Consider the following 12,992-nt stretch of genomic DNA (forward strand, 5'->3'; position numbering starts at 1 on the left):
TCGCAAGATGGGCGACACGTTAGCTGAAACGCTAGCAGAATCTTAAGAAACGTATTGTAAATGCCAGGTAGTATTTTCTTTTTCTTTGTCACGTCCGGGGAGGAGTCATGTGAGGGTGGTACCTACGTCACCGAAGTAGTAAAATCAGCTGTTTTTACCTGTTGAATGAATGAACTGAGAGGATGAGGGGGGAAAGTCCTACTTTGCTGACCGCCACCTTGGACGTTTTTAGATATTGCTGGATTATTTCACTGTTTGTTTTCAGCTTTAATAAACATATGGAACGATATTCCTCTGGAGCTCAGTTTTTTATTGTTTAGCAGCGCGTCCGTCAGGTAAAGATTACTTTTTCCCTTGCTTAGCCTCTCGGCGACTACATCGTTTTATTAAAAGTTGCCCAAAACGTATGCTTCGTGTTCATGTGATATTTTAAGATGGAAGTGCTTTTTTTTTTTTTTTACTTAATTTTTTTATTGAACACCATCACCACAGAAAAATACAAGCTCCAGTTGTTACATTTGTTTTTGTTTTTTTACACTCTGCTAGATCATAAAACAAAGACAACAATGACAATGTAGAAGAAACAGTTTTCACCGTTCCTAGCCCAGATGGACAGACTGATAGACTTTTAAGGGTTTTCCCCCCTCACCTAACCCCATCCCTCACCCGCCACCTCCCACCATGGCACCCATCGATCCACAAATTGTGTGTTTTGGAGTCTCGATATAAAAGTTATCTTTTCCATAATGAAAATTCTCTAAACTACTGACTACCATGTATCAAATCTTTTTTAAGCCAGTTTAAAGTTATTACTTTCCTAGCTGCTGTAAGTAGTATATGCAGTAGATATAGCTGGAAGTACTTTGATGAAAAGAAAACTCCTTCCTGCAGAGTGTGCATAATACTTCATGTCGGTCAGCTGTTCCATTTTCATTTTTTTTTGTACTCAAAGTTCCCAAATTTGTTTACTATGATTCATCTTTATCAGTTGGTTCTGCTGCCTGTCAACTGCCCATTTGCACATACGCAATGGTAACTCTACTTGGACAAACTGCCCAAAATGCGTTGCCAGAGACATTCAGAGTCATTCTGCACTGCAGATGGGTTAATTGCATTAAAATTTTTAATCAGATTAATCATGACGATGGATTAATCATGTTAATGTGTTCATTTTAACAGCCTTAGTAAATAGAGTTGCAGAAAAAAAATTATTAGACCATCAAAAGTCATCAAAAACAATGGTTATGCAATCAAGCACTAACTCCTGTGTGTATCATGTGACTAAAACAGACAGAAAAGAAAACATGGAATGCCTAAAAGTACTGTTTTTGTCAGAACAATGCCATAGATATTGATGAAAGAACTGAAGTGATTTTGATTATTATCAAGAAAACATGGAAAATGGATAGATATCAGCTCTGAAATTAAACTCTTATGAGCTATTTTTGTTGTTATCATTGTATTTGTCCAAACAAATGTACCTTTAGTTGTACCAGGCATTAAAATGAACAAGAAATTGAAGAAAAAAAGAGTGGTCTAATCATTTTTTCCCGTGACTGTATACTATACTATACTATACTATACTATACTATACTGTACTATACTAAAATTTGTTTTTACTGTTGTGCATACTTCCCATATATCCAGATTAGATCCAAATACACAGACTGAGAAATGAACATATGTGATCATTAGAATTTTACTAAACCAACAAACCTAATGTTGGCCTAAGACAGTTGTTCCCAGCCTTTTTTGGCTCGTGACCCCATTTTAACGTCACAAATTTCTGGCAACCCCAGACATTCAAAACGGAGACTTTTTTTTTGCTAAAATTAATTTGTTTTTGATCATGTAATAGTTTGCTTTACTGTGTTGCAAATAAACGTTATGCCTAAAAGCACTGTTTTTTGTCACTACAATGCCATAGATATTGATGTAAGAACTGAAGTGATTTTGGTTATTATCAAGAAAACATGGAAAATGGATAGATATCAGCTCTGAAATTAAACTCTTATGAGCTATTTTTGTTGTTGTCATTATATTTGTCCAAACAAATGTACCTTTAGTTGTACCAGGCATTAAAATGAACAAGAAATTGAAGAAAAAAAGGGCGGTCTAATCATTTTTTTCACGACTGTAGTGAATATGAGTGATTTTTATCAGTTTATGACCTTATAACAGTTGCTTTATTGCATGTGTTTACTTTTTAGCAAGTGTCTGCTCGGATATTTTAAGGCAAGTGGAAGCAGATGACGATGCCCAATAGCACACTAAGATTGAAATTTGGAATTTTGAGTATTTCAATGAGTGCCTCTCTTTTATTTTGATGGTTATCATTTAATGGTGAGGTTTTGGAGGTGAGCATACTGTATTTTTCATGTGATTCTTTTTTAATTTTTTGGGAGCCTCCTGGCATTTCTCACTGGGAAGGACCAAAGTTATATGTTCTCATGATAAAAAAGGTGTACACTGTAATCTAGTCCAATGATAAATTGCTAGCTTTCGGTGCTGTGCCCTTAAAAGTGCTTTTAAGAGAGATCAGAGCAAACACACAAGTCCACATTTCCACTGCGCTACAGGAGTGGCATGGCTGACCTTGCAAGGGTGTTGCATCAGAGCTGAGAGCGGTGCTGTGGTTGTGTGGAGATTTTTTTAATTTAATTTTAATTTATGTATTTACTTAACAGTGAATGCATGGGCTTTGCATGCATATTTCCATTTCTGTATGAGCAGGAGCTGACTTAAGTCCATTACCACACATGATTAAATTGCAATTTCTAAACAATCAAATCAGACCAGGGCTCGCTGGTGGTAAAGTACATTATAAAGTCAAATGATATGCAGGATTTAGGTGGAGTTAAATCATGAAAAGTACTGACATGTTCATTCTGGGTTTCATTTTAACCCTCTCATGCATGAATTATGAGAACCTTAGACGAGATTTTTTTCCTGAGTGTTTTTATTCGTCTATAGGTATGAAAAAAACAATGCAATTGAATTGTTTGTTTTACGAACCTGTTTTTCATTTAGTTAGAAAAAATCCACTCAGCCCTGCAATGAACTGGTGACTTGTCCAGGGTGTACCCTGCCTTCGCCCTATGTAGCTGGGATAGGCTCCAAGCGACCCCCGTGACCCTAGTGAGGATAAAGCAGGTTCAGAAAACGAATGAATGAAAATCCACTCAGCTGGACACCATGCATTTAATTTTTGAAGCAAAGAAACATGTATTTAAAATCCATAATCAGAAAGTCATATACTGTGCGAAAACTATTCATTCATTCATTTTTTGTTTATTTCGAGCATTTACAGAATACATGCAAATTAAAAATTCCAAAATCATTCATCTACACTCGAAAATGAGTTGGAAGAAGAGAAACTATGAAACAAAAACATTTTTCATGCGGATAATCTGATGTTTTCTTACATTTTAACATAACCTAATACTACTTATTCCTAACTTCATGGAGATAATATGCAAAAAAAACAAACTGTTTTGATTAATAAAACCATTAATTACAGTCTAATAACAGTTAGCAATTGATTTAAAACATACTAGTGCAGATCAGGTTTATCAAGAACAGCAAAGTTACAGTAATGGTATGAATTGCAGTGGATGGGATGATGCATTAGTGTCCACTGTATCAGCTGATATAATAATAATAATAATAATAATAATAATAATAATAATAATAATAATAATCATAATCATAATCATAATCATAATCATAATCATAATCATAATAAGTTGCATTGATAAAGCACTTTTCATTCAGGAGAATCTCAAAGTGCTACAGAGTGAAGATATGGAACTAAAACAATAAAACCTATGAATATACAAGAGAACAGCTGTAGAATAACTGTCCACTGTAGTGACCACTATGCATGAAAGGGTTAATTCACAGCTGTCAACCTATTGATTTTAAGAGGCCTTGAGCAAGACACTGATTCCATTGGTGTTGTTCTGTAACTGAGCCTGCACTCTGCTCTCATGGAGGAGGAGAGGCAAAAAGACAACTTTTCTGCAGGGATCAGCGTAGCACTAAAAGTTTAGCAAATAGAAAGTTTCATGAAGAAGTCACATTTCAAGAATAGTATATATGTGCAGCTTACGTGACCGTGGAAGGACAACGGTACGAAGAACCCTTAGCAACGAGTGAAAAGGGCTAATTATTTTTTCTCTTTCTCGCTCACAAATATTCTGCCTTCAAGGCTGCGAAGTGAGATTTATGGTGTGTTAAAATCTCATCATCATGTGGGTTCTCAAATCCGAGCAGATCCATGCCACGGCTCCATGTACAGTAATGAAACCAACACATGGTTATGCCACAGACACTTTGATTGGTGAGGATTTAAAAGGAGACTTAATGACGTGAATCAATCTGGAGTTAAGGGTCAAGTTGGTCTCACAGATGTGTTCTGCTAGGCTGTGTGAAGCAGTCTAATCAAACAGCAGATTCACTCAAATGACACCCTGACATGTCTTCGCATGGAAAAGTCATGTCATGACACAGTGTGACATAGACAGGATAATGTCCCAGTGTCAACGGGTTCATCTCTCACCTCAAATTCAAGGGCGTTTTTTTTTTTTTTTTTTTTTTACATGTTCATTCTCTTTTATTCACTTTGGTCTGTGACATTTTATATTTTCAACAGAAATATGTTTAGCTACATTAACTCATAAAGACCCAAACATCCACTGGTGACTGGGAAAATGGAAAAAAAAAATGGAGGAAAAGGTAAAGGCCCCAGTATTTTATTAAAAATGTATAAATTTTGAGATGGCTCAGAGGAAGAGTATATATATATATATATATATATATATATATATATATATATATATATATATATATATATATATATATATATATATATATATTTATTTATTTATTTATTTATTTATTGCATTTATCTGAGGTCATCATTAGGTACATCCTGGGGGGAAATATGTCTACATTTCTCTTTTATTATTGGGTCTAAAAAAGCTGGAAAAGTGCCAGATACCAAAACAAACCCAGTTTCATAGAAGCATCCTGATGGACACTAGGTTTATATGCAGTTAATGATATATTTTACTGAAAAATTCATCTTTTCCTCCATTTTCTCTGTTTTTAATATTATAACCCTCAACTTTAATTTGAGTTTTTATGGACATCAATCATGATCAGTAAATTAAATATGGGAAAATACCTAATTTTCACTTAAGAATGTAAAATACTGAGCATAATATTGAAAAAAAAAATGGTGATAAATCACTTAAAAGTAAAAAATAGAGAAAAAAATCATTTGGGAGCTAACACAAAAGTAGCACTGGGTCTTTATGGGTTAATCATATTTCTCTGGATAAATTTTGTGGACACTTTTATGTAATAAAATACACTATTAATGAAAATGCATCAGCTTAAGGATTTAAAAATGTTTGACTATACCTTTCACTTACCTCAGTTGTTAGGTGCAGCACTGTAACATCGTTAAATCATTGCATAATTTACACTGCATTTTAGCTCTATACTCTGTTGCCCATAGGGTCAAAAAGATTTTATTTTCTGACAAATTTCCCTTTTTACTCTGATTTATACACATCTGTAATCGCTTTTGACCAGGTTTAATGATTACATACTGAGTCCCAGTTACACTCCATAAATCAAAAATAAATCACATTATTACAATCCTTGCATGATAAGAAGTAAAAAATATTGTATTGTAACTTTATGTTCATCAGTGTACTTGTAAGCAATTTTATTTTCTAACTCAATAAGATCTTTGAATAATGCTGTTGATTTTCGATAAAAATCACTGAAGTGTCGTATCCGTTAGTTCTAATGCTCAGACTCTTGTATCTAGACATGAACACAACTGAAGGCAGGTCAATTTTGTACAAAACTGAGGGTGATTTTTTTTCATTGACTTCAAACCATTGACATTTGGCGTCTGTTACAGTGGACACTTCAGTAACTCACTCAGAATAAAACATACAGGGGGGAAAAAAAATCAGTTGTTTTAAGTATTGTTAGGACCATTAAAACACTTCAAAAAGTCTACAGTTTTGTATTTTATTTTATTTTTTTTTGAATCCATGCATAATAGGATTCAACAATGAGTTGAGGATGTGTTCCTAGGAACGGGGCTGTGTACCATCCTAAATATAATGGTCACAGTCCTTATTAGTATTCAGCTCTTACAACTGGATTGTGAATACTTTGATCATTACTGAAACTGACATTTAGGAGAGTAACATCTGGCATCCAGCTGTTAAACTGAAGAAATTAGTGACATTTACATATGTAGAGGTTTTAATGAGGGGATGAGGGAGATGTCATTTTATATATTGGCAATATTGAATTAAATACAAATGCAAAGTCTGTGGAGAGAAGAAGGAATTACTTTGGAATAAAGAAATGAGATGTAACCTGGAGTGCTTGTTGCAGCCTCCGTTTAGTTTTAGTTTCAGTGGATTAATTGATGTATTTTCACACTCAAATTACGTAATATTAGTATCTATGTAACAGCCGTAAATGACAATGAAATGGCCCTTTACTTGGAGAGCTAATTATACATTTACCCTAGTGCTTTTCTGACATTGTATACTGGTCCACACCAATATCGAACGTTTCAGACATTTTGTGTTGAACCGACAAATGTGTGTTTCAATACAAGCCCCTCACAAATAAACAAATCACACACACCATGCTCATTTCCTGTACACCATGCTTTATTTCCCAGATGGACTTGGCTATTACTGTCTGGGAAAATTTTCAGCAGGTGGGATGATTCCTCTTACGCTTGAAAAACAATGAGGTTTCTTTTTGGATATCATCACAAAGTTACTCAACATATAACAAGTGTTTACTGTAACTTTAAACCCTTTATAGGGCAATCATAGAAATACTCTGAAATTCAACATTTCAGCCATGACGTGTTATTGAAGGACCTAATAAAACGTTATTAATTTTGTGAAATCTTTAAAAAAAACAAAGTATTGTTATGTAGAAAATCAAGGTCAGAGAAGTCACCAAATTTGGTTCCTGTCCCTAAGTGCAAAAACAAAAAAAATCCCAGACATATTTATAAATCAAGTGGTGCCAGGCACAACAAACCCCACCCCTCGCACATATTTCATCATTATAAGTAAATGGGTAGAGTTTAAAAATTAGCAATCAATAAAATCAGTATGGTATGAATTCAACCAATAGTTTTGCTACAACAGACATTTGAAATTTCGGCCATCATAAGTAATGGGAAAGAAAAAAAACAGATTAAAAAAATTCATTAAAAAAATTAAAACTTTGACCTTCTTTTCCCAAAATGTAATCAGATCTATTCTGGGTCACTGGCAATCTATAAAATCAATTTGGTATGAATTCAACCAGTAGTTTTGCTACTAGAGTCTTAACAAACAAACAAACAAACAAACAAGTGGCACTAGACCCAACAAAGCCCGCTCCTTGAACGTATTGTAGCTTATTTTGGCATCAGTCCAGCTGATGTCATCATATCAATGCGTGTGCTGATGTCAGCATATCAATTGCCTCATATATGTGCCAAGTCTGAAGTAAACTGAAACAAAGTTGATGTTTTTATAGATGTGAAATTTCACCCATTATAAGTAAATGGGAGAAAAAAACATAAAAAAATTCACACAAAAACACAAAAATTCATAAAACATTTTAACTTTGAAGTACTTCTGCCAAAATATACTCATATCTATTCTGTGTCACTGGCAATGTATAAACAAAATTTGGTATGAATTCAACCAATAGTTTTGCTGCTACAGACATTTGAAATTTCACCCATTATAAGTAAATGGGGAAAAAAAGATTTTAAAAATTCATCAAATTTTTTAACTTTGACCTACTTTCCCAAAATGTAATGAGATCTATTCTTAGTCACTGGCAATCTATAAGCCAAATTTTGTATGAATTAACCAATACTTTTGCTGCTACAGACATTTGAAATTTCACCCCATTGTAAGTAAATGAGAAAAAAAAAAAGATTTAAAAAATCCCAAATAATTTGAACTTTGACCTACTTTCCCGAAATATAACACATCTATTCTTGTCACTGGCAATCTATAAACCAATTTGGTATGAATTCAAACCAATAGTTTTGCCGCTAGAGTGTTAAACAAACAAACAAACAGACAAACCCGAACCAAACACAATACTCCTTGCCTCCTCTTGGGGGGTTTGGGTAAAAATTACAAGAAAAAACCCATGTAGGTGAGAGGAACATGTATTTTAGAACATTACAACATCACTTTTAGAGCATTTCAACAACATCAGTGCTGATCAGACCCCTGTCCACATCCACATTCTCCCTTGAACATCATTCCTTACATTAGACCATTACTTCATGGTACCTAACAAAGCAGGTACACTCACTGTTCATGCAGAGGTGGACCTTACAGACCCTGTAGACCACACTGGACCTGAGATTGGTGACTCCCTGTCTTCACTGGAACTGTTTGCTGTCACTGTCTTGTAATGGTCTGCGGAAATTACTAAAAACAGTCACTTGCCCGATAAAGCATTAACATGACTTAAAGCTGCTAATAATACAGATGCCATGAATGTCTGGGAGTGATTTGTAGACGTGCAGCGTTCCCATAGAGACATTTTCTCTCCAGCTAGTTCAGATGGGCTCACTTCATTATCAGCTGCATTCAAATGTCTAGAAGCTCCACTTCATCCACTGCTCTCCAGTCACAGAGAGGACGTTCCTGCCTGCTCCATTTATATCATCATCCACCGCATTACATAAGCCAACACACTAATATGACCGTCGAGGACCCAGCCAATGCAAAAATACCCATTAAGATGCAGTTAGCTATTGTCAATGCTCTTTGCTTAATGCAGCCCTCATCAATTATTCATTTTTTGGGAGGAAATGTTGTTTGGTTTCTGCTTGATTTAGCATTTCCTGTATATATGACAAGAAAAAAAAAAAAAACTCACTGGATTCAATGGTTGCTTTTCTGCCCTCTCTTTGCCACAGGCGCAGTGAATGGCTTGACGGGACAAATCATTATAAACAAGACGGGACGGCCTGAGGAAAGAATTTGATTTAGATGTCATCAGCCTGAAGGAGGACGGCTTGGAGAAGGTGAACTATGTGACCCATGGCTATACTGTCAGCACAACACATGAGGGAAAAAAAGTGAACTTACTGGAAGCGCTTAAGTTTTGGAAGGATTACTCTCCTGTTAAGACAACGTATAGGCAGGGGTCCTCAAACTCATTTTCTTCCAGGGGCCACATTCAGCCCGATTTGAGCTCAGGTGGGCTGCACCAGTAAAATAATAGCATAATTACCTATAAATAATGACAACTCCAAATTTTTTGTCTTTGTTTTAGTGCAAAAAACCCCCATTAAATTAGAAAATACTTACTTTTATAAATTATCACAAAAAAAAAAAAAGATGTGAATAACCTGAAAAACGAAATTCTTAAGAAAAATAAGTGCAATTTTAACAATATTATGCCTCAAATTAATCATTTACACATTTGCATTATCAGATCTACAAGACACTTAACACTTAGTAACCGGCAAAAAATTGTTAAAATTGTGCTTCATTTTCTGCAGACATTTCAGGTTGTTCATATTTGTTCACATTTTATAGTTACAGGATAGGTCGTAAATGTTAATATTTTCATAATATATTGTTATTGTTTGCACTAAAACAGAGACAAACATTTGAAGTTTGTCATCATTTATAGGCATAATGTAATATTGATTTTTTTCACATCAAAAAGTGAAGAAAATATGGAGTCATTTTTGTTGGTTATTATTAGGGATGGGAATTGAGAACCGGTTCTTTTGAAACCTGATCCCAGTAGCTCAATTCCTTGGAATCGTTTGCCCGCCTGCTGAACGATTTCTGCTTATCAATTCCCGCCTTCATTGTGCATGCGTGATGACGTCACGCGTTCGCTGCATTGGTTTTGGTCAGAACGTAGCCAACATGGTGCTGAAGTAGAAACGGCCTAACATATGACACCAGGTCCACTGGAACACTGCCAAAGCTTCCATGTTCCTCAAAAGGGTGGAATCCCTCCATATGTTCAAACATTTGTCCACAGCATGGGTTTCATTTACAGGAATGTCACGTATTTGATACACTACTTAGTGGCGCTTGTGAATGTAGCGGCAGATAGGGCTGAAAGATATATCGTTATCGTATCGATATCTAGATATGAACATTCAAGATATTAATATCGAAAAAAGCAACAATATAAACGATATAGATTTCCCCTGCGCTCGCCCTGCAGGTACAGCTCTGGAAGTCACAACAAATTTCATTTATTCGTACTTTATGTTAATGTTGATGACTGGCAGTGAGTTCTTATAAATAAAACTGCACTTTCCACATTCTTTTGTATTATGATGTTTCTATTTTTCTGAAAAAGGCTTAGTTTTCAACCGAACCCGTAGTCATATCGTATCGTATCGATATCAAGATGTCTGGCATGAATATCAAGATATGAAATTTTGTCCATATCGTTCAGCCCTACTGGCAGAGTGAATGCCGGGCCCAGTTCCAGTTCTGGTGCAGGCAACAAATGTCATACCTCCTCAAATACAAGTTTCCGAAGGTAGGGAAAGGAAATGAGGTGCACAACAACGGGAAACGGGTAGAGTCGAACTGGTTCCACGTAGTAGAAATGAGGCAATAGAGGAATTAGTAAAGCGTCTTTAGTTTCACTTTCACTGTACGCCCCCACCCCCCCATACCGGGCCCGGCATCATCTGTTATTATTATTTGTACATACTGTATATGTTATATTTTCTGTGTAGAGATGGAAATATAAAAGAGTTAATGCAAACACACCCATTTGTACTCTTTTATTCCCTCACCCAATGAGAATCGATAAGAGAATCGACAAGGAATCAGATGATAAGCAAAATCGATAATGGAATCGGAACTGTTAAATTCTTATTGATTCCCATCCTAGTTAGTATGCTATTAGTCTACTGTAGATCATATTGGTCAGTATGTGGAACTAAAATGAGTTCGACAGCCTTGGACTGTGGAATTTTGCACTTCGCAAATTCAATCCCACGGGCCGGACTGGAACCTTGGCGGCCGCATTTGGCCCCCGGCTGCATGTTTGAAGACCCCTGATGTACAGATAACTTAGTCAAACATACAGACACACGGAGCTCCAATTAGGCTTCAAAAAGTTTATGATTGTTTTGACACGTGCGGTAGCTCTGGTAAACAGATTTGGCGGATGCTTTAATCACATTGACAATGCCGCTCTCGGTTTTGCGGTTCATTAACAGGTTCGTTATCTGTCACGACACATCTCTTCACTACAAAGAATCTAAACTGAAGTTAACACAGTCGAAAATCACAACAATTACGACAAAAGAAGTCAGAGAGGAGTTCTGATTTTTGTGTTGTTATTATGGTTAAATTCCCCCGTGCTGTTGTTATTCTTTCTTTAAGGATCCGTGCTATGACAAGTAAAATGGCTTTCTCCCTCCCTTATTATTTCTGCAAGACAATCGAGGCAACAACCGCCTGAATAAAGTGTGGAAAAAAGGGCTGTACTTCGGCTGCTCCGGCAGACTAAAGCCAAAGTGTTACTGTGGACCAAATTACTCTACCTCCCGCCTCTGTGATGTCTCCCCTTTGCATAAAAATTAGTTTTAAGTACTTCGGGAAAGAACATTTTTGTACAGGTTTGACATTTAGGTTTTTAGCAGATTTGTATTTGTGTTCCCTTCATATTTCCCCTTCCCCTGCTGTCTTCCTCTGTTCTGTTCCTTCTTAATATATAGATTTTCCTCCTGCCAGTCACCTGTGTTTTGTTTACCGTGATGACTTTGGCTCACGATAGATAGATAGATAATAGATAGATAGATAGATAGATAGATAGATAGATAGTTTTATTATATCTATTATATATACTTCAGTTAATGTCATTATTTGGATATTTTATTCTTCACAGATCGGTGTCTGGAATTCCCAAACAGGCCTTAACTTGACGGAAAACTAACAAGGCTCTTCTACAAACGTCACCGACTCCATGGCCAACCGGACGCTCATTGTCCACGACTATTCTGGTATGAAATGAAAACATTATCAGACAGCTCTCACTCAGTGAAGTGTTTCAGAAAGCCTAACTGCCTCTGATTTGCCTCATACTTTTAGAACTAATTTTATTATCCTAGTAAACACCAGACAACATTTTAAGTTGTTTTTTTTTTTTTTTATCTTCTTTTTATTGAACATTTTCAAAATTCTATCAGTCCAACACAGTACTATACAGGTGATTGAAATATGTAGCAAATCCAAAATACATGTACGTGTAAAGCAATGATCTCAAATGTATTGTATTTAACATGCTTAAAGTGTGTGTGACAGACTGCAGTGGGATGAATAAGAGTGAATGGTTGGATGTGAATGGATTTTTATATAAATGAAGTTATGAAAATGCATTTTTACTGCTTTTTATGTGTTTTTAGTTTTTATCAATGTCTGTTTTTTTAATGATAACGTCAGTCTGCCCAGGGACCTACAGGTGGAAATTAGCACCAGTGCTATAACCCTGGCACACTACATCTGTCCTTTTTAATGTTAATGTATATTGTGCATTGTCCTTGTCTAATTATAATAATAATAAAAAAAAAAAAACAAAAAACGATAATTAAACAAAAAAAAGTTCTTATTAGGTCTATTTCAGGGCAGTTACAGTCTAGTTCTCAGATACTCCAACATTTTGCCAAATTTTGCTGTAAAGACATACTTCTGACCGTTAATATAAAATCTTAGTTTTTCCAGACAAATATAATCTGACATTAAAGACTTCCACAGATGTATTAAATGAGGTTCTTCTACCCCTTTGGTCATAACAACCTTTTGGCCCATTATAAGCAAAAAATGAAAAGTGTTCTTATGTGTTCTCAATGATTCAAGCATATATCCCAATAGACACAATAATGGATTAGGCTGTAATTGCTGCTTAATTACCACACTATCCACACTTAC

This window comes from Sphaeramia orbicularis, chromosome 13 (assembly GCF_902148855.1).
Source record: "Sphaeramia orbicularis chromosome 13, fSphaOr1.1, whole genome shotgun sequence".
Classification (NCBI taxonomy): domain Eukaryota; kingdom Metazoa; phylum Chordata; class Actinopteri; order Kurtiformes; family Apogonidae; genus Sphaeramia; species Sphaeramia orbicularis.